This window comes from Mycteria americana, chromosome 9 (genome assembly GCF_035582795.1).
Source record: "Mycteria americana isolate JAX WOST 10 ecotype Jacksonville Zoo and Gardens chromosome 9, USCA_MyAme_1.0, whole genome shotgun sequence".
In the NCBI taxonomy this organism is placed as follows: domain Eukaryota; kingdom Metazoa; phylum Chordata; class Aves; order Ciconiiformes; family Ciconiidae; genus Mycteria; species Mycteria americana.
The window spans coordinates 44,343,580-44,366,573 of NC_134373.1; the positions used below are offsets into that span (position 1 = coordinate 44,343,580).

General features: G+C 42.8%; 2 protein-coding genes and 1 long non-coding RNA gene across 10 annotated transcripts in view; 2 read left to right on the forward strand and 1 right to left on the reverse strand.

The window, feature by feature from the left end:
• Positions 1–3,311, reverse strand: part of CCDC148 (coiled-coil domain containing 148) — an 86,042-nt gene extending 82,731 nt beyond the window's left edge. For 2 of the 3 annotated variants that reach the window (XM_075512037.1, XM_075512034.1), the window contains exon 1: positions 3,102–3,311. The gene's annotated coding sequence lies outside the window, so the exon portion shown is untranslated. Of the gene's footprint in view, positions 1–1,860; positions 2,006–3,101 lie in introns of all 3 variants that reach the window. The other variant, XM_075512035.1, reaches the window with a different exon arrangement.
• A 152-nt stretch (positions 3,312–3,463) lies between these two features.
• Positions 3,464–22,994, forward strand: part of PKP4 (plakophilin 4) — a 113,200-nt gene continuing 93,669 nt past the window's right edge. For all 6 annotated transcript variants that reach the window (XM_075512322.1, XM_075512324.1, XM_075512328.1 and 3 more), the window contains exon 1: positions 3,464–3,608. The gene's annotated coding sequence lies outside the window, so the exon portion shown is untranslated. The remainder of the gene's footprint in view (positions 3,609–22,994) is intronic.
• On the forward strand, positions 18,765–20,647 carry LOC142414671 (uncharacterized). The gene is made up of 3 exons (XR_012777147.1): positions 18,765–19,476; positions 19,556–19,705; positions 20,530–20,647. It is a non-coding gene; the product is annotated as an uncharacterized LOC142414671 (long non-coding RNA).

Genomic DNA, 22,994 nt, shown 5'->3' on the forward strand with positions numbered 1-22,994 from the left:
TGTGCTGACAATTCCCATTTTCCAGCCACAGTGCCTGCGTGCCTAGATCAGAGAAAACCTAAGTAATCTTGCAAATAGAGAAATAATCACTAAAATTAAAGATAGGCATTCCAGTGTTCTGCAAGGACTGTGAACATCTGTGGCATATTAAAAAAAAAGACTCCAGTTTGCATTAATTTCAGAATAGATTAAACGAAGCAGAAAAACATATTAATGACTTGAAACACTGAAGGAGCACAACAGCAGCAAAACAACCAGCAAATACCTGTTAACTAAAACTGCTCATCTAAAAAGCTGGAAAACAAGCACAGTCATTTTAAGAGATCAGATTTAAGGCTCATAAGAAACCAGGAAGGTTCAGAAGGAAAACATGCCATTAGATTTTTATAAGATTTGCAAACATAATGGAATCAGTACTTTCCAAATGACACTGAGAATGAAAAAGAAAAATCATCTTACTTTCAAGTCACATCCTGAAGAAGGTGAATAAAAAGAAACAGTACTTGTTTGTTGCTGATCCTAAAATTGATGTAAGAGTTTAAACAAAGGCTACTATCAGCTAATAGAATAAGAAATCAAAAGAATCACTACACCATGCAGTTCTTTGTATTCGAAAGTTAAAATGGGGTGCCTTTCCACAACATAGTTTGTCCCTGTTGGGCTCAGTACAGTGACAAATGGGTAGGAATTGATGGCCTGTGATACACAGCAGTCAAATTAGAGAATGTATTGGCTGCTCTGGGTGCCAAAACGAGTAAGAGCTATGACTGTATGACTAATACAAGATAGAATGAAATAGCTGTTTTTCACTGATAGTCATTCAATATATTTGCAAATCTGACCTCAAAATATTATTTTTAATTCTTTATACTTCTGTTGTGCCAAAACAAACTGGCTCATGATCACTTTCTTCTTCTCGCCATTATTTCTTATCCTGCCCCAGTGGCAAACTCTAAAATAGAGAGACCTCGCAATGCATGGCTCTGCAGGGATACAGGGCACTTGGAACAGCCCGTTCCTAATAACGTTGAGAGTTACAGCCATCCACCTGGAACCACCCAGAATCTGGAAGGCCTGGAGATGGCATTATGCCACCTTTCTTGTCCTGCCAGTAGACTATGCCTTCCACAGTCACAACAATAACATTCAGAAATGGTTCAATTTACCAGAGGAGGCAAGTAAGCTTCTTCATTTTCTAAAAGCTGTTATCAGTGGAAGCTAAGCCAATGTAACAATATCCAAATTACAGGTTAAAACCAGTTGAGACTGATTTGAAGTTGATCTAACTAACCCAGTACACCTTTGGTAGAAGCAACCTTGCAACTAATGAAAGTCATTGCTTTCACAGGTTCTGTGCTTTCTCCTCCCTTTATTCTAGATCTGCTTATTCTGATTTCCCATTTTATTTTTCCTTTTCTCTTGCTTTCCACTCTCCTTTGACCCTTCCCCCGCTTATCTTATTTCACCCTTGTCACTCTTTGTTTTACTACGTTTCTGCTATTATACCTCTGGACTCAGGTTTCCTATTTCCTAGAAGGAGGCCACCATTCTGGTTTGGTAACATTTTATATCCACTTAACATAGTATGAATCATGACATTTTCAGGGCTGTGAGGAATCAAGACCCCTGTTTACATCTGCCAAGTGTTTTCCATTTGGCACATGATCATATTGTAGCAGTTCCTAATGTATTAACCCATACAAATGGCAACATATATTACAGAGATTAAAAATTATACCAATAGCCTACATAGTTTCCAGTGTAGCAGATTACATCCCAAGTGGAGAAATAAGAGAAGGGACTATATGAATTCTGAGTTTATAGGTGACTCTCCATGTTCAGCTACCCCCTACTTTTTACCTGCAGTTCCTTTCTGAATAGAGAGTTGGGACATAGTTCTGCTTGTAGTGTCAGCATTGATTAAACCACATCAGAGTTGTCATGTGTCCTTATGCCAAGATAAAGATATGGTGCACCCCATTGCACACTAAAGTGGAGAACTAATCTGGATGGAAAAAAAGACACCAGTAAAAATGCAGGTACCATTTTCATAGTTATTTTTCAGCAGGTTTTCTACACAGTCCGCATCAACGCAACAGGCAAAAGGGTTGAATAAGGCAACGTGTTAAGACAGCGAGAGCTGCTTCACAGAATTACACCCCAAATACAAGTTTGTCTACAGGAGAATATCTGGAGCCTTCCAGGTGCACTGGACTAGTATCAGGAAGAGATAAAAGGCAAAAGCATAACAGAGTAAAATGAGAATACGTGCACTTCTGGGAAGATTCAAGTGGCAATTTAGTCTTGGCTTCTTTTAGCCATTTACAGTGTCATCATCACATTAGTCAACGAAGTGGCGAGTGTCCTATCGCAACTGTAACAGCAGTAGACTGGGAGAAGGGGAAATGGTATCACTCAGAAAACCCCGAGAAATGTAGGGAGGTTTTGTGTTTGGGATGGTCACATAACTCAAAAAGAAGACCAAGCATTTAATGCACATGCCCTCTCATCCAAAACCCGTTTTTAAAGTGTTTTACAGTATCTTCAGATATATTGTTTTTTCTTTCCTCCATCTATAATTCTCTGTGCCATACATAGAGTTAGGCTAGTACTAGAAGTTTCAAAATAGTGAGATTTTAAAACCCTACAGAAAGTATTTTTCCTGTCTTTCACAAGCAACTCAACTTCATCCGTCAGGGGCTGAGCAGAGTTAAGGGCTGTGCGTCCTGCCGGGAAACCTGCATTGCCAATGCGGCGGGTCTCCCGTTTCTGGTCCTTTACAGCCCGCCAGGAACCACCGGAGAGCCCGAACTGAAGTCAACTCCCGTTACCGCTCCTGCGGCGGCAACACCGTCCCCGACGACTTCCAAGGCCGCCTTCGACGGGGCAGGAGGCACCCCGTAACGGCAGCCCGCCGAGACAGCCACCCGCGGCGGCCAGCCTCGCCGGGAGAGCCCGGCTGGCGGCGAGGGCACGAGCGCCCTCGACCACCGGCAGCAGCCTTCGCGGCGCGCGCGCGCACCGCCGCAGCGGCCATTTTGCAACCAGTTACCCCGGCCACCTGCGCCCCGCCCGCTCCCGCGCCGCGCACGGACACTCACCGCGAGGACAACGGCAGAGCCTCTCGCCCTAGCGGCCTCGCCCGGGCAGGCGGCCCCGCCCAGCGGGCACTCCCACCTGCGGCCACCCCGGACACGGTGCGGGGCCGCCGCGTCCCTCCGCGCGGTGCTGCCGGCGGCGTCCCGGCCCGGCCCCGGCCAGCCGCGCACCGCGCTGAGGGGACGGCAGCACCTTCCACTCCACCGCCTCACAGCATCAGTAACCATAGCAACCTCAAGTCGTGCTGCCATTGGCGGGTTTAACACGAGCCAGTAGCCAATGGAGCGCCGCCCTGGGCCACGCCTGGCCAATGGGCGCGGGCGCAGGGCAGGGCGCTGCGCTGGCGTCACGAGCGGGGCGGAGCGGGGCCAGGCGGAGCGGGCGGCGGGGCTCGGCCGCGCCGGCGCCACCACCGCCACCATGGAGACCCCGGGCTAGGGCCCACCGCGGCCCGCCGGCGCGCTGAGCGGGGCCGGCCGCGCCGCCCCGCCGCCGCCTGCCTCCGCGCGGTGAGTGGGTGAGGGCCGGGGGAGGCTGCGGGCCGGCTGGGGCGCCGCGCGAGCGAGGCGGGAGGCGAGGGCGGCGGGGGCAGCGGGGCCGAGGAGCCGCCGCCTCGGGCGGACCCGTGCTCGGTCCGTGGCGCCGCTGCCCGCCTGCGCCGCTCGCCTTCCACGCGGGCGGAGCACGGCGTGCCCTCCGCGCCCGCGCTGCCGCCCGGTACCTGGCCGCGCCGCGCGGGCCCTGCGGGCGGGGGTGCCGCCGCCCGGGCTCCGCGCCGGGCGGCGGAGCGCGGGAGCTCGGGAGCGGGTGGGGGCAGGTGCGCGCGGGCCGGGCTGGGCCGGGGAGCCGGCAGCCGCGGGTCGGGGCCGCGGAGCCCGGGCCCGCCGCCTTCAGCCGGGCGCGGCCGCCTCCCTGCCGGCGCGCCGGCTCTCCGCGGCTGCGGGGCGAGCCCGCGGCGGATGCGCAGCCCGCGGCCGCGCCGTGCGCCGGAGGGCGCCGCCTGCGCGGGGCGGTGCGCGGCGCTGCGGGCGGGAGCCGGGGGCCGCGCCGAGCTGCAGCAGGCAGGGCCGCCCCGCCGAGGCGCGCACCGCGCCGTACCGCGGCCACAGCGCCACGCAGCCCGGGGGGCGCGGGGCCGCGCCGCGAGTGCGGGGCCGGGCGGGGGCAGGGCGGAAACTTTCGGGAATCGTGGGTGCCGGCGGGGCGGGCCTGCGCTCCCGCCCGGGCAGGGTCGCCGCGCCGTCTGCCGCGGAGACCGCGGCGGCCGCCGAGCTGGGCACCGCGCTGGTGCGGCCCCGCGCCGGGCGGCAGCCTGCGCTGCTCGCGGCGGAGCGGCGGGACGCGCTTCCCGCTCCTTGCTGGGGCGCGTCGGGCAGCGCGCTGCCCCACGGACGCGGCGTTTCCACGGCAGGCTCCCGCCGCTGTGTTCCCCGAACGTGATCGAAACGCGTGAATCTTCTTTAACCTTTGTGTGACCGCTAAACGTCGAGTTGCGTACCTTTAGTCGAGTACTGGCGAGCTGGCAGAGGATCCTCTGCCCACGCAGGGGGAGCACAACTATTGAAACTAGTAACTTCTTGCAGGTTTTTTCCCCCCTCTGTGATCAGAAAAATGAAAACAAGCCGGAGAGAAGTAGCACATGCACCGTGTGAACACGTCTAGGCGAGTGTTGTGGCACACGTGGACGTTTGCTAGTTGGTGGATTTTGCCTGTGGAGGTGAAGCAGGCTCGCCTGTACGGAAGGCGCTCTGCGGCGGTCTAACAAAAAGTGTAAGCGTACCTGTACATACAGATTATTGAATGCAACTACCATGTCTAAGGCTAGGACAGCTGGGAAATGAAGTCTCGGAAAAATAAAATTAATACTGACACTGAACCCAGGCTGTTCAGCAAAAAATTATATTTATGTGATTGAAATTTGTGTGGAAGGTCGAAATACCAAATGCCACAGAAAAACATAGTTTGGGAGTTGAGCTGTCTCTGGTCCTTTTGCCCTCCTAGCTAACGCTTCAGGATGCATCAGTATCTCACTGAAGAACTGTGTGTTTCTAAAGTGCTTGCGTTTGGCCCGTAGACCTTTGTACTTTTTTTTTTTTTTAATAACCTTCTGCTCCGTGTTAATTTTACATTAGTCATTGCTTCAAGATTTGACTGAAGGAAAAGGTGTGGTTGGACTTGCAGCAGTCATTAACTAGCTTTTCAGTTTTTTCAGCATTCTCATTTTTTGATAACTTGGAGTTTAGAGATTAGAAGACAAGGATGATAACATTTTCCCCTTTAACTAATAACTGTATTTTTGAGGTAAACACCAAATAATATGTTCACTGAGATAAAAATATGGGAACCTACTAAACGTACTTGTTTAGTTTATGGGGATATGCTGATTTGGTCTCGTCCATCACATTTAAAATGGGAGGAGTGTGTTTTGGGGGCAAAAGCTTATTGTTGGCACTGCCGTGCTGCAGTGTCTTGGTTAAATATTACAATGTTACATGCAAATGAATGTAACCTGTCTGTGAAAAGACAGATTGCAATAACTTTCTCCTTTTGTTTAAATGGCTTGTAAAGTGCTATCTTGACACTGAAATAAGTTGCTATTAATATTTTTAGTTAAGGTAGAACAGCAGATGGGCCTTTTCCAGTAAAAATGATGTCTTTTTTCCTTTCATCTTGTTAGATGTTAAGGATAAATAGCAGTAATAATAATAGTAGTTCTGCTATAAAACACAGTTGGAGCAAGTTTTGTGAGAGAGTACTTTCTATAAGAGCGGAGAATTTGTTCTAATTTTTCTTAGAATGTCAACAATATAACACACCTTTTGGTGTTTCCTTTTTTAATAGTAATACAGGATCCTTTCCTAATGAACAGATTAATTCAGTCACACAATCTAAATAAGGAAAGTGATATGATACATTACTTTTTTTATAGCAGCTTCATGTACTAGCAAAATAGTATCTATAATGCATTTTGGGTTTTTTTTTAATATTGAATGTAGCATGTGCTATGTAAAAATAATAGAAATCTTAATTAGTAAGCTGTGTCAGGTGTTTAGTATAGGAAACATGCATGCATTGTGAGAGAAGCCTCAGTGGAAGAAACACTCTGCATATTAACAAAACAGGAAGCATAAATAAGAACTTTATGTACTCCTGCTTCACTTTATGTAGATTATTCAAATACATTTATAACATGAAAGGCTAACGCAATTCCGAAAGATGGGACTCTGTGAGTACTGTCTTAATTTTGCTGGTTTTTTTTTTTCTTAATTGTGATGCTGAAAATGCGCAAGTTCTGCAAGCATTTGTCTTATTATTTAGTGCAAGAAAGCACTGAGTAGTTCAGAGCTCTTGGTGAGCTTAAGGAAGTTGTTGTAAGTGTAATCAAGAATAATTTGCTTTACTACCAGAACATAGTTATTGTAATATGATATAGAAAAGACCCCTAAAAAGCAAGCAGAACGCGTGATACTTGCTTCCAGATACTCACGTCTGGAAAAAGATGCCTATGAGCCTGTTTTCAGACATATTTTGCATTGTTCTTATTTACTTTCGTATTAATTTCAATCAAATCAGTGAGGCTATGTTAAAACTGGATTCCTCTGTACGAGAAGCTGCACTCCTTTTAAGCTATTTACAACTTAGTTAAACAGAGCAGTCCCCATAAGCAGAGGGGCTTTTGTAAATAATATGCAAGGTTTTAGTTGGCTGTCGTGGCAGGGAAACCCTGATTGTGACCTGGGACCCTGCTCTGCTAGGCAAGCCCCGCCTGTGCCTTCCTTTCCTTGAGGGTTCGGCCTGGTGTCCGCGTGCTGCGGGCGTGCAGAAACGCGGGGCGAGAGGCTGCTGAACTAAGGAGTTTGGAACGGTAACTTAATTCGCCAGGGTTTGGTGGGAAACAACTTGTAAGGATTGCTGCAGAAAGAACGTGTTTTGTCGCCTTGTATACAAAGTGTGTGTACATCTCCTGAGTAACTCGTGTTGGTGTGGTTCAAAATTGTGGAATTTTCAGTTTTTGGTTAGGTTTGTGTGGGGTTTTTCTCTCTACTGAAAATAAGACAGCAGATCATTATGAATATGGCATGTACTGTCACTCCAAAAGTAAACTGAACTGGTTCAAACTTTACTAATTAGGGATGGGGAAAAAAAAAATTGATCTAGCATAGCTTTATGTGCAAGCGAATAGAAAGCCAGACCTGAAACTGGAGTTTTGGGCATGGCTTGTAAATATTGCTTGCCACTGTTGCTATCTTGATTGCAAATATTGCTGACAATAAGGCAGTTCAAATACTAGTGAGGGTGGAGAGTAAATACGTAACGGCAGCTGAGCGCAGAACTGAACCCACGGAAGCAGCCCTGCTCGCTGTAAGCTGCGCTTGGTTCCTGCAGCAGAACTGCACCTAACAAACTTGCAAACGGAGCTGGAGGGACTGCCAGCACTAAGCGGTTCTCTGGGCGTGCTTGGTAGCTTTTCTGATTCTCAGCTGCTTTTCCTAAGGCCTGTGATATGTCCTGGTTCATTGGCTAACTTTTTGTGTTCTTTTTATCCAAACGGAATACTCATTTATTCTGCTCGGGGGAGGTTTGCAGAGGAGGGAGGAGGTGGATGAGGACAGCCAGAAACTGCCTCTGGTGACCTTCCCAAAGCTTTGGCTTGCACGGAAGAAAATCGCAGCTTCTTGTCAGTTAAAATCTCTGCAGCTGGCACCAGCATTCAGAGCTTTGCTCCTTTCCCACTCGTTGCCTCTGTCCCTCTGCCCTTAGCACCTCGCTCACTTTTCTTCCAAGGCAGAGGAGAGGCATGGGCATTTCAGGAAGGAGGGAGGGAGGACTCCTTCAGTTTCACAGTAGGTTATTACTTTTTAATAATGAAATCTCCAACACTGTCATTAAAAGGAAAGGCTTAAGGAGAAAGCTCTTTGGATGGTATCTTGCAGGGGTTTAGTTGTTCTCCAAGCCACTAAAAGGCAGGAGGACATGCCTTTCCAGTCCGGCCTTTCCAGTCCGGCCACGCTCTGCGGCAGAGCGGGCATGTGTCACGGGTCAGGGAGGTGACTCTAGCACAGGCTTGTCCTCCTCTCGGGACGGGCTTCGTGAGTCAGCCCTCCGCTTCCTGAAGAGCGTTGCAGCTGGAAGAGGCCAACTCTGGCAGCTGGTTCGGCCACTTTGCTGCCTGCCTTGCCTTCCCTCCCCTTGAGTCGGGAGCGAAGGGCAAAGGCAGAAGCTTCGGTTAAAGTGATGCGTGGAGAATTTCTGTGGCTATCTTTAACTTTCTAGTCCTTTTCATTGCATCCCTCTTACAGGCAAATGAAGACAACATCGCTTTGGGAAAAGTTAGGGAAAATCCGTTCTTCCTGTTTCAGTATTTTTAAGCAAGATGCCTTTTTAACAGAAATTAAAAAAAAAAAAAGTTAGGCATACTTTTAATATACATGTCTTTTCCTCCTGTTATTGCAATTTTAAGATACAGTGGTTACAAAAGAAAAAGAAATTACTATTTTTCTCCAAAATGTCTCCATGGCCATCTCTTGCAGATCTCCCGTCCCCTTTTTTAATTTGCATGGCATTTTACAAGTTCTCACCTAGCACTAGAAATTGAAGACCAGTCAACTTCCTGTTTAATGGCCTTTAAAAATAATTTTAACTATGCCTTTATTTTAGTGGAGAAAATAAAACTGTGAGCTATTACTTTTTCAGAGTGATTGATTCATTCTTCAAGGAATAATTAAAATTAAGACTTCTTCCCCACCCCCACATAGTGGGGCCTTTTGCTTATAAAAGACTTGTGATCTAAGTGTTCTAGCTGAAATGTAGTGGGTTTTTGTGAACCTTAAATCAATGTTATAGCTACTCTAATATTATGATTGGTATTGTGATTAATTCATTATTAAAGAGAAAAAAGGAATCTATTGTAAATCCTTTGAAGGTGTATGAGCCGAAACTTGCTTTCTGCATCACAGCTCAATGAGGGGATTTTTAATGTATTTACTGTTTATGCAACCATGGGGTGGTAATTGTGGGCAGTGAGTAAAATTAGCCTTTAGCTATTGGATCTGCAGAGCAGATGGTTCAGGATGTTGTGGAGGTTGTATAATTAGCTAGCCTTTATTGTTCGTTGAATTCTTAAGCAGGATTTTAGAGCACCGGGTCCCCGTTCCCTTATGAGTGAGGTACATCTCGCAGCATTAAGTGCGAAAGCTCTGGTGGGATTCACTTGTCTGAAGAGTCCTTGTGCTAGCTGGCAGCAGGACAAAATGCAGCAAGAGTGGCTCTGCACAGCGTCAGTTCGGTCCAGTAAATGTCCTTAGCTTAGCTGGAGCCATCTCCAGAGGCAGTAGGAGCCAGAGGGAGAATGTCCTGGAAGGAGATGAAGGGGGTGAGGGCAAGAAGGTAGGAGCAATTTTTCTAGTGCCAGGCAGGGTAAGAAGTAGCAGAGACCTGGGGAGCAAGTGAGGAAAGGGAGGAGCTGGACTGTGTGGTGCCAGACATTGCTTTTTCTTAAATGAGGTTCAGTTGTAAGGAAACAGGGAAGAAGTGTTAGAAAAACTCTGGATTTTTGTTTGTTTGTGTGGGTGCAAAAAACTTTTCCTCTCTTCGCCTTCTTAACAAAACCTCATTGTGGCACACAAGTGGTGTGGAAAGCCTTAGGCTATAATAGAAACAGAATAGAAAGACTGACACAAAAACTTACTGTGGTTCAAAGGCTTGAACTTTTTTAAGCGGGTTCTCAAGTTCTGGTAGAGAACACTGCCTCTTGTTGGATGCTTTTTTGTTCAAGCTGATATAATCAGTCTTCCAATACTGAGAGAGTTTTTTAATATTGTTGTGGAACACAGGTACATCTCGCAGCATTAAGTGCGAAAGCTCTGGTGGGATTCACTTGTCTGAATTTACCAAGTCATTTACTGACACTGACGTAAAAAACCAAACCCACCAACAACAAAAACCCAAACCGAAAAACAAAAAAATCCACCCCAACAATATTCAGTAGCTTAAAATATGTTGAATTAGCGAGGCAGACTGAATACAGGAATTCGATTTGTCTGATGAGCTACTGAGTTTTGTTTTGGCCAACGCTGAGCGCTTAGAAAAGAGCAGGAGGACCCCCTTCCTTCAGTCAGTTGCTCCTGCACTAATAAAGTCTGAAAATTTACTTGCACAGTGTAGGAAGATAGCACTTTTTATTAAACTTAACGTATTTCTTGGTATTCGTAATGACTAGATTTTTTATGTCTGTTTTACTGTAATAGATGTAAAAGAAGATACCTTAAATCACAACTTGCATCCTTTCAGGAAGCGTGTAGTTCATCAGGCTTAGAAAGCCTTGCCTTGTTTGAATTTGAGCAAATGCTGTTTTAGTGATACAGTTTGTTGTATCTTTTTATATTGTATTATTAAATTGTCTTGTATTACTAGTATATGGATTTATTCTATAATACAAATATTTATTAATCTATTTCAGAAGGACTGAAATTTGAAATAGAAAAGGAAGATGCAATTTTTTTTTGTTTTAGATAGCAAAGATAACTCAAGTTGTTGCAATTTTTCTAGAGTTTTCCTTTGTTTTCCCTTCATCTCAAAGCATCACAGGCATCATATTACAACAGAACAAAAATATTTTACTATGGTGATATTCCAGATAATTTTTGTTATAGAAAGTTGAAAATAACGCTTTATGTATAGCATTGCAAACTGTGTGATGTTATTTTCACATGTTCAAATTTTAACAGTTTCAGTAAGACCAGATGATTAAAAGTCCGCGTGTTAGTTACTTAGTCCTCTGTGCACATCTTCGCAGATTAGAACAGTTGATGGAAAAATATCAGGTTGGTAGACTAGTTAATTTACATGCAACTTTAGTGCCAGGATAGACCGATACAAATAATACAAATAGCGTATTGCCACCAATAGAAACATTTCTGCAGCAGTCTGTAGCAGGTTGTTTTTAAGTTGCTGGTTTGGTTGCTTTAAAGAACACCTGTGAGTCCTCAGCTTCTCAATCTTTGTTGGGGCTTTTTTCCCTGGTATTTACTGCATAATGTCTTTCTGAATTGATTGTTCTCAAACTTCCATGTTATGATGGAGTATTGTGAAAACAAAGTATCTTGCTATGCCCACACCTTCTGCATTTTGAATCATAAACGTTGTCTTTTCCTTGTGAATGGAAGCTGAGATTGATCACGCTTTAGAAGAACATCACTGTATGAAAACTTATGACAGCACCTCTGTCAGTCGCGTTTTGTCATCAGAATAGCAGTTCAGAAATACTTCACCTTACAGTCCAACAGTCGAATGCATTCTTTTAATTGTATAGAGTTTTTTTTCTTACAAAATCAAGAACTACTAATGCTAAGCGGGTAACTTCTGCAATATTTCATGCTTCTCTTGGAGCTGATAATTGGTTCTGTATGATCCTAAGCAAACTTTTTTCCCCTAGGTTCACTGAAACAAGCAGGCAATTGGTAAAAGCATGTTGCTGTTGTCTGTGTGGCAACCAGCCACCTGCCTGCTTGGGCTTTTCTTTCAAAGTATTTGACGTGTCTGTCTCACTTCCAAGTCTTTAGATGGGCAAACTTGAACGTGTTGGAGGAAGGGGAGACAGGATATACTACTGCATGAACTCCATTTCTGCTCTTTCCCTCCTTGCTAGGACCTCATGGATCTGCCTTAGCTTCAGTCTCCTAACTTAAAAGTAGCCTGTAGCTAATGGAAATTATTTGTGTGTTGCACAGAATTATAGCCAGGCTAGAGATTTTTACCTTGGGTGAAAAAAATGCTTTCTAATTCTAGAAATTCAAGTGTGGTGTGTCCTTTTCCCTCCAGTACGAATAAACACGAAGTGTGAAACCTCTGCAATGTCATTCTACTAACGTTCATTAACTAATTAACAACCAACTACAAAGCCTCTGCTCTGGCAACTTATAACAACCTCAAACAGAAGGAGAGCAAAGATGTAGTTATGATAACTAAACAGTCATCTTAACTTAATTTTTACAACTTTTATTTTATCAACCCTCCCATCGGTACCACTGCCTTTTATATTTACACTTGTCAATGTGTTTTATAATTTCTTAAACTGAGGATCAGGTGCAAATCCCTATGGAAGAGTATAGTCTGTTGAAATTCAAAACTCTTAAGCTTGCTTGGCCTGTATTTCAGAATCAAGTTTTGGTTCCAGACAACAGATGAATAACTACTGTTCTTCAGCGTCTTTTGTTGCAAGAATCTGGCACTTGTATTTAAAGGTTTTAAAAGAAGATTCTTTACAGACTATGGGAAAAAAAAAAACCCTGGGGAAACACCTAATATTCTGTGTTCTTTCCAAATATTTCTCCTTCATTGTATGCAACTTTTAAAAAGATATTGTGAGTTGGGACTTTTTATCTGCTTTACCGTTAAATTCCCATAATTCAGCTGAATCTAGTAATTCAGGTTTGGAAGCTATCTTGTTTGTACAGCCCACTTGTTTCCTTGTGGTGGCTGGGAGAGAAACCCAGGGATACAGAACTGCATACTTCTCTGGTCCTTTTTTCTCAAGCATCTGCTATAGGCCATTGTCAGTCAGGTTGGTCGTGCTAGATGAATCTCTAGTGTGATGCAATGTAGCTTTTCTGAAGTTCTTATGGGTAGCTGGATTTACTATATGCGTTTGATATTTGGACTTTTTCAGTCTCTGTTTGAAATGGGACAATCCAAGCTGAAGACAATGGTTATAACTGAGGATATGCTATTTTTTGAAATATAATGCTTTCTTATTTCTAATGCATTTAATAATCTCTTATATAGCACATGGAGCGGGCAGCTATCTTTACAGCAGTATTGGTGATTTCGTTTGCCTTTCAAAGGACCTTACTGATGGACAGCCTTGTATGGTTGAAAGTTTAGACTTCTTACCAGGGTATTTTTTTAATATGAATGTGGAACAGTTTGGTGTGATGTTGCCTCATGATGTAATGTATTAAATTTGTAAAACTTATGAATTCATAGGTGTACAGGCACAAACTGTGCCTTTTCAGTTTTAAGCGCACGTTAGCTTTCTGCCCAGTTTTTCCTTGAAGGTAGAGCTAGTGTTCAATATAAATAATCTTGTCCATGATACTGGAAGTGGGCCTAGTAACATTGAATGACATGGTGCTAATGTCTGACTTTATTTCCATTTTGCCTTTTTTATTTTGAAGTGTTTATTAGGAGATGCAGTGACTGTGCCTCTTACCTGGCCAACATCAAGATCATTTCTTCATCTAGATAAAAGACTATGTGGCCATCAAACTTTCCATGGTATAGGATTTGTCTGTGGGTTGTATGTTATCTTCAAATAGAATGGTGATTTACGTGTGCAGATTTACTTGGGTAGGAGACATTCAGCATGTCCCCCAAGTAAGTTATCATTTATCATGGCACAACTACAACTGCATAGATTTTCTCCTGTGCTACTCATTTTAGATTGGTTGGAGCAACTGGGGCCTTGACCACCATGACTAGCTCTAAGCTGAACATATGGGATCAGATCCCCATTTAATCCCAGGTGAACTTAAACCAAAATGTGAAGTCTTACCATAAAATTAGCAGACAGAGATGCAGTGGCTTGAACTGATTTTTTTAAAATGCCAGTTTGTACCCTTAAACATGGTGGAACCTGAATGTGTGATTCTAAAAATCCTGTAGATGTCGAGATGTACTTGGTGCTGTTAGAATGCTATGGGTGGCTGCTAAATGTAGTAGTAGCTTTGCTTATTAGTAAGTTCAGCTACTGTATGAAGAAATTTGTGTATATTTTATTCAAGAGCCCTAATTGAAATAGCCCTACCACAGAAGGAAAACAAGCAAATCACCTTGATTTGACTGTAACGTTTTCCAGTTGCAAAGAAGCCAGCAGGATATGAATCAAAACAATACTGACTGTAAACACATCCCAGAGGAGCTGGCTTCTTTCTGCTGTTTTAACTGTGTGATTGAAGTAGTTTGACTTTCCTTATGGTAAATACAACTTTATTTGTATGCCAACGTGCCCTTTTGCCATAAGAAAAAATAAATTGGGTATACTGATAGGATAGGAGTCTGCTCTAAGGATCCTAACAGTGCAATTACAACAGTGAAGAAAATAGCCACCAATAATTCTATTCTCAAGTAATATATTCAGTATATTTTTTCCAAGATGTTCATTACACTGAGAAATTTCCTAATTTATAGTAACAGATATACATTTCTTTATTGTCATTTAAGACCTATTTGGTCTTTTCTCAAATGTCTCCTTATCCTCACTTTTACCCCCAAGTATTCATAGAAAACAGTATCTCCTCAGTCTCTGTTTTGTAAGGTTTCTGCCTGTCAAAAAGGAGGGTTTGGTCCCTTTATCGTCATGACAGCCTTTTAATTCAGTCAGACCAGCACAACCAGCAGCAGATGTGAGAAACAAGACCTGTGCCAGGCACTAGTTTAACTTTTACTTCATTATAATGGAAGCAACACTTCAGAATCTCTGCTGGAAGTATATTTTAGGTGTGTTCTACAATGGCACGTGCCGTTACTGTGGCCGTCTCAGAGCAACAGCTTGTGAGTCTGTATTCTTCTCACCAGTTGCTTTTTTTTGATGACCTTATTGTCTGTTACAGAAACTTTCATTGGTCACCATCTGTGGCTTGGCTAAAGAACAGCAGCAAGATTAATTCCTCAAGGTCTTCCATAATAACATGCCTGCTTAATGCCCTGAGCTCTTCTTGCCTATCACCTTGCCCACAAATTTGAAAGACATGTCAAAACCACTGGTCTTCACAATGTTAAACATGATCAATCACAAGGGAATTCCTAGTGGAGAAACTTCTTTCCAGATGGAGCTTCTCATTAGTGCTACTTTTTTGTCTTCCTTTCCATAAACAGGCTGAATACATAATCAGGATCACTTGAAAATGGAGACCGTGTGTAGCTTATTCTGTCTTAGGTACCTGGTAGGGTATTGCCTGACCGTGTTTTCTCTACAGACAAATGTTTTTGTTACTCTTGGAATTTCTTTGCTGCTTTAGCAAGTCTTGCTTGGCTTGATTGTCTGTAACTTTCACATAATTCCATTATTATTTGACTTGGAAAACAACAGTTCTCAGAATTCATGGACGTCTAGATTTCTCCTCTCCCCTTAGGCTGGTCTACTTTTTCACTTGTATCTCTTTTAAAGTAGGTATGCTTCCCAGATGAGTAATTCTTTGTTGGCTTGGATGCATGTTGTATGCCTCTGTGTGTCATCCCTTCCACTGCTTTGGATAGATACAGATTTGTTTGATAGCACTAGCATCAGACAGCTCTACTGTGCTCAGCTGGTTGGTTTCACCACACTGTTTTCTATTTCATAAGGTTCGTTCTTCTCAAAGCAATGACTTCAGTTACGCGTCTGCCTACTTAAATTATCCTTCCATTTTAAATTTAAATCAGTCCATAACAATGTGGTCCATGGCTATTCTGGCGACTTATTTTTTTCTGTTCTGTCTTTTAGGCTCGAGTTTGTTGAGTGAGTAATCTTTTTTGTTGGTTTAATTGCTCTTTTGACCCCATATCCATGAAATGAATACCTGTGCCCCACCGTTATGATGATTATTCATGCATCAATCAATGTCTAGAAAAGCTAGGTCTTATAGGATCAAGTTTCCAGTGGTATTTGTTTCTAATAGAGCTTCCACCCCAAAGTTTGAGTGGCCACTACTAGCAGCTCTCTCTTCTCTGCTGTTGGAGATTCACTAAAAAGCATTAATGGTTATGCTGTAAACTCTGTCCTTTTTCAAATGAAGGAAGACCAGTTACAGAAATGAACAGTCTCCAGAGAGATGACTTCTCTCTGAAGCTGAAAGCTGGTAACATGGCTATTCCTATCTTTTGAATTTTCCTTTGGTCAGTGGGTCTTACAATTCACCAATGGATTAAGTTTATAACTAGTAAATTGGAAATATCACAAAACAGTCTGTTGTGAAGACACTGAATCAATAGTTTATTAAGGAAGACTACTTGTTGTTGTTGTTGAAAGTTTGTAGCTTTGAGCATGCTATACTTAGTACGGACACAAGTCTTTCCATCTTTTGCAAATCGGTCATCAGTGAGGTTAGATCATCATTCAGAATTCAGTGTGAAACCTGAAGTTCATATTGTCATTCCAGTAAATAAAGTGTTTCACTTTCATGAAGACTTACTTGGGAATAATGAGGCCTAAACACTCGGCCCACCCCTGTGAGGTGTTAGTTGGTGACAAGCGTGGAACGAGTAACCAGCCTCGTGTCAGAGCTTTGTCCTGTGCCAGTTCTGCTATGTTTTCCTTTGTTTAAATGCTTTATATTTCTAATTCCTATTGAGGACAGGAGTAGTGATGGTGATGACCTTGGTTTTAAAGAATTTTGAAAGAAGCCAGCGTCTCTGAGATGAGGGCTGGCTCCCTGGCATTGGTCTCGGCCTTGGAGATGGGCCCGACCCCGGCGCACAGGCATGCCGAGCAGCGGGCGCAGTGCTGGGCAGAGGTCCTCCCGCTGTCCCCGGCGCAGCGGCTGTTCGTGGGCGGGGTAGTCCTGGGAGGAAGCCTAGGTTGTCTGGGGCTGGGTTATCAACCTCGCGTGATTCTTCTGTGTCTGCGTTTCGCTGCACCAGACGTGTGTCCTTTGTTCAGCGGTGGCTGGCCTGTGTCGAATGCCGGTGTTGCTCAGATCCCTCTGTGCTGCTTCGCTAGTCTGAGGACAGAAACTCTCCAGAACACAGTGGGCATGTTATGCTATCAGTTTAGTTGCAAGTAAATGCTACCTTTTAAAGTGACCATAAATGACAAGTTAAGGGACTTCTGGCTTATTCCATGTATCTGACAAAATTGTTGGGCATATCCTTCCTGTGGCTCAACAAGAGGATGTTGACAAGCAGCAACAGCTTCAGTATTAAAACCGGATAAAAAAGGGACAAAGTAGTATGTGAGTGTGTGTGTGTTCACCTTGCCGTATTTGGACATGTTGAGCTGAAGTCAGCATGAATAGCCTTGCTGAAGTCTATTTTTAAAACATATAAAACCAGATTTTAACAGTGTTCATCGAAGGTGTGTTGAGAGTTATTTGGAGTTAACCAGAAACATTACTGTAGAGAAACAAGTTACAAACTGTATTTGCCATTGTAAGGAAGCAACTTCTTTAAAAATGTTATTTGAAGAAATAATTATATGCAGACTGTATAATGCAGACATTTTTCCTTAAGTTTTTATTGTGCTTTTGTTTGACAAAAGAAGTGGAGTGTTGTACACTTCCCTTAAACAAGAGAAGTGTAAGGTAGATTTTTGAGCCTCTTTTGGCCCTCTTTTGCTGGGCATGTTAACATTTGTTCTGGCATTTGCAGATTTACCTGTCTGGTCATACGAGAACTGAACTAACAGGGAATGTACTAGGTGAGCTTTAAAATAAAAAGCAAAAAGGGGTTAAACCCTCTGCAGAACCTTTTCTGTGCCTTTGCTGAAAAGTTCCATTTTAAAATTTTGGGTTTTGAAGTGGTCTCTCTCACAAATAGAAAGGCAAAAAATGCAATTAGGTAGATCTGTATCCTGTTAACATCTGTAATTTATCCTGCTGTCTATGATATTGAAAAGATAGCTAGCAACTGACTTAAAGCACTGTCGTGGTTTAGCCCCAGACGGCAACTAAGCACCACGCAGCCGCTCGCTCACTCCCCCCGCGGTGGGATGGGGAAGAGAATCGGAAGAGTAAAAGTGAGGACACTCGTGGGTTGAGATAAGGACAGTTTAATAGGGAATGCAAAAGCCTCGCGCACGAGCAAAGCGAAGCAAGGAATTCATTCACTCCTTCCCATGGGCAGGCAGCTGTTCAGCCATCTCCAGGAAAGCAGGGCTCCATCACGCATAATGGTTACTTGGGAAGACAAACGCCATCACTCCGAATGTGTCCCCCCCTTCCTTCTTCTTCCCCAGCTTTATATACTGAGCATGACGTCATATGGTATGGAATAGCTCTTTGGTCAGTTTGGATCAACAATCCTGGCTGTGTCCCCTCCCAGCTTCTTGGGCACCTGGCAGAGCATGGGGAGCTGAAAAAAAAGTCCTTGACCAGTGTAAATACCGCTTAGCAACAGCCAAAACATTGGCGTGTTATCAATATTATTCTCATACTAAAACCCAAAACACAGCACTACACCAGCCACTAGGAAGGAAATCAACTCCATCCCAGCCGAAACCAGGACAAGCACCTTGATGAAATGTTTTGTTTTTAGATAGCATAAATGATATGTGTAACAATTTTTTTCAATTCCTGTGGTAGAGTAATATGGATGTTTCTTGTTGATTCCTCCCTTTCAAATAGGACTGGTTTTAGTACTTTATTCTGCTGAAGGGTGTTCGGGCTTTGTTTGGCTTGGGGTGCTTTCCTGCCTGATGCTCAGCTGCTTCCTCTTCCCTACTTTGCAGTGCTCAGGAAGTTCAGTTCAATATCAGCTATCTGAAATGGTATATATTTTTATGAAGCTTAAGAAAGACATTCTAAAAATGGAAAGATATGCCTCTAACTACAATTACTATTTGAGCGTTAGATGAAATAGCAATCTTGCAAGTTCTGGAAGCGCATTCTTTTCTGCTGTTGTCATCCATGAGTGTATTTCCTGAGTTGTTATATTGACGTTTTCCTGGACGTACACAGTGCAAGCAAGAGCAGGTTTTCTCTGTTTCGAAAGTGGAAATCCCCTAAAACAGTAATTAATTGTTGTGGGTTTTTAAGACTTAAAATTGTGTAATTTTTCAACTGCTTCATGTTATTGAGAGGATTTGCGTTTGATAGCTGTGTTTTAAACCCCTCATTTTGAGCTTTATGTTAAAGCACAGTGAAGATAACTGATTAAGTTTGTAACTTTTCTGGTGGTAGAGTTGCTTATTTAAATATATTGGTATTAATTGTCAGGCATATCTCAACCATAACTGTGGGCATTTAATTTTTTCTGTTATCTGTAGTTAAGAAAAGGTCTAAAAAATAAAGTTTGTTTGCATTTGGAAGGGGGGAAGACCACCCCAGTATCCTATTTAGAAGAGACAGTAACACTTAGACAATATCAATGACATTAATTATTTGATACCTGACAAGAAGATAGCAGTAGCTTTTAAATATTATCCTTGATTATTTTGTCTTTCCTGCAGTGACTTCAATATTTCAGCTCTTATCACTTTTCCTCATAGTCTCTGGTTTGTATCCAAACACAGGCAACTCCTACGTAAAATTTGCATAGCTTTGGTTGCTCTCTTCTGACTTTTCAATTGATCTAACTTGAAATTGGGTGCACAAAACTGGATATACTTCTTTAGCTAAGCAGACTGGGAAGACTGCGCATTTCAGTGCAGTGGGAAATGGAAAATAAGCAGGAGTGATAAATGAGGTATCTTTGTTTTATTTTGGTTTTCCTCTCCTTTTTCCCCTCCTTTTCTTTGTCACAGGAAAGTGTGCTTTGATTACAGGCATCCCAGCTTCATGTTGTTTTCCACAGAGCTGTTGTCTTGCTGGTTGTCTTCTGTACCGCATTTGTTCCTGCTTCAGTGCAGGACTTTGATCGTCTTTGTAGCCTGGGTGAACGTGAATATAGGCAAGGCTGGATTACGCATGTGGAGGTAATGTGAAATCAGTGGGTATCACTGGGATGGGTAGGCAAGCTTCAGTGTTCAGTTTGAGTGGGGATCAACTGCTTTTGAGCTTGACACTTGTTTTTAGATAGGTTCTCCTATAGTTCATGATCTCTGAATGCCAGCCCTAACGCTCAATGATAGGCGCATTCTCCTTCCCTGCCCCCAGCCATCATCTACAAAATGCTGACAGTGGTGCTAGCTTTCATTTGTAAGGTAACTGTGTCTGGGCAGTACCTGTGACAGAACCCTATTTCAAGCCTTCTTTCGATGCAAGTGAACTATTAACTACTGCTTTGATTACAACTTTCTAACAAGTTACACTGGTTACCTCTTTCCCCCCATGGTACTTTCACCTATGCTACCTAGGCTGCTTGTCAGAAGGCCACGTGGCAGTGACAAAAGCTTTACATTCAAGGTGTATTTCTTCTAGTGCTCTTGTCATAGAACAAAATTGGGTAGACTTGATATAATCTGCTTTTGACAAATCCACACTATTTTTTAACACTTGAAGTTCCAGTGCCTACAAGATAGCCTGTTACTGGTTTTGGTGTGCTTACTTTTCCCTGCTCAGAAATTAGAATTAGACTAGAATATGGGGCAGGGAATTAAAAGATAGAAATAAGAATGATGATGTTGTGACCAGTATTTGAGATTCCTTTGAAACTTTGGATTTGAGCTTTTAAAATACATTTGAGGCATATTTTCAGTCTTTCAGGAACTGAGGCAGGAAAGCTATCTAAATTGCGTCTCCAACTGATAAACTTTGATACAAAATATTGCCATGTCATGACAAAATTTTATGCCTGTAGGAGATTTTACAGGAGGAAATGTTTTTCACTGAGAGAAGAAGATCGCATCTTAGCATCATCGTAGAGTGCTGCATAAAGATGCAGTACTTCCACACAACAGGAAGCCTCTGAGTACTGGTCTGAGAGTTTCTTCTTGGTTTAACTGAGCATCAGTAAAACACCTGAACCGTTTGCCATCATTCAGTGTTTGCTTCCCTTCTTGACCATTTCCACACTTAATCTTCATTCCTTTGCTATATAGTTTTCTATCCCTCTGAATTTTCTTGTTGCTGTATACTGAATTGTCTATGTTTTGTACTGTGGGCATCTATTTCAGAGTGTGGTTAAAATTATTGATGTTATTTAACGTACCATTGACCTGACTTTTTTCCCTTATGGCACTTCTGCAAAAAGTCTTCATGCCTAGCCAAACATTTTAACCTAAGTGTGTCTAACTTTATAGTTATGCTTCTGTCATCCACCCCTTACTATGGGAAGGCATATGGTTCACACTGATAGGAATGGTTCACATAACTTTGTATTTATCAACATTAGCTCATTCACCTTGCTTTATGGTTTTCCTCAAGTTACTGAGTTGTCTTTGATCTCTAATCATAATGTTGTTTGTAAATTTTGGTGTTTCACAGCTCTTCATCTCTTTATAAAGTATTAGTATAAATACTAAATTCTCTCTAGAGTAGAGTTAGGTGTAATCCTACTACAAGTACTTAAAGTTTTTAAAGGGTAAACAAAGTCAAATATACCTCAGAAAAAAAAATACTGATGATACCTCTTTTTGGGGAGATTGGACAATTGATTGAAGTATTGGCAATTTTGGCCTTAAAAGCCAGATGCTTGTTGTCTAATTCATGTAGAGTTTGCTACTACATGCAACTCTTTCTAGCTTCTAGCTTGGAGAACAGAAGAGGAGAGAGCTCAATTTGCTTAAATACAGAAGTTTGCACATAGAGCATTCTTAGCAGCAAACTGAGTTTTGCTGCACAGTTCTGTTTCAGAGCAAAATGAAGAGTAAACTACAGTTTAGCAATTGATAAAACTTCATTTTAGTAAAACCTTTTGCTAGTCCGTAGCCATGTTTATTGGAGAACAGTGATGTTCCCCAATCTGTCTTTATGGTATGCAAGAATTTGACATTTCTGTAGTGGTCATTTGAGCAGGAACAACCGTAGGTTGCATTAAAGAACTTATAAATGTATCCCAAGTAAAACCCGAAGTTTTAACATTATCAGTTTCTAAATTTTGCAAGGGCATGGTTGGATTTTTCTCCCTGCTAAACCTGATTTAAGCTGCTGTTTGTTGGTCGCTCATTCGTGAACCACGGTTCTCAAAGCAGAGATGGAGACTGCAGTGTCAGTAAAAATGTGCGAGTTTGTGTTATAAGTGAAATCACACCACTGATCTAGTCTGGTTGTTTTTTAAAGGCAGGATGCAACAGCAGGTTGGTAGCGTCTAGTTCCAGACTATCTCAGTGATACGCCTTGCACCGCATCCCTCAAAAACTTGCACTGGCAAAACAGGGGGAGCTGTGGAAGTCTGTAACTCTTCAGCTGTCTTTTAAAATTGTGGTTGTAGCTGTTAATTTTTATCGTTGGAAAATTGTGTATATAATATTTTTTCTATATACTATATGACAAAATTGAGAAGCATACTTTTATAAATGCATATAAAATAAATTTGGTTTTATAATGCTTCCAGTTGAAATATATCTGCCTACAGTTAGTGTGCGCTGTATCTGGCAATAATGTATAAAGTAATACTTCAGTAATAACTTTACAGGGCTAGGAGAAAATATAAGTGGACATTGAATAACCTGCAGCTGTTGTTCTACTTGGTAGTGTTTATCCCTTTACTTAGAATTATTCTCAGTTTAACTCCCATTTGCTTGTTTATAGGAGTTTTCAGGTGGGAGATTGAAAAGTGTCAGTTTGGAGCTCCTACACTTTGCAAGCATTTGGTAGCAGTACTGCACAGCACACATGCACTGCAGTTACTCGGCCGTTACAGTTTTTAAGTTATGTTGTTCTGTGCCATTCCTTCTGAATGACTTCATACCCTAAATCAATTGAGAATATTCCAACACCAAACTAAGAATTTATCCTTTGATGAATGGTTGAATGAATAATTGATGAACGTCTTTGTCACCTGACAGTCTGTGTGGAAAATCTAAAATCCGTCTGTGATGCTACATAACTCTCCTCCCCCTCCGTCTGCACTAGGGTAAGACTGAACTTTATCCCTTCAGATAAATCTGCTATTTGTTTGCTAGTCTGCAGAACTGGTTTTGAGCGCTGTGTTCTGGTGAGGTTGTTCTAAATGGCAGTGGATTCAGATATATCAGCAGAACAGAGCAATACAGACTTGGGATGGTCCAAAGGAAAGGTTCGGATTTGGGGTCTGTCATTTGTGTTTTCTTTAAGGCACGGAGCCTTGTGACTTAAACTACTGAAAACTCTATTTATTGCCAA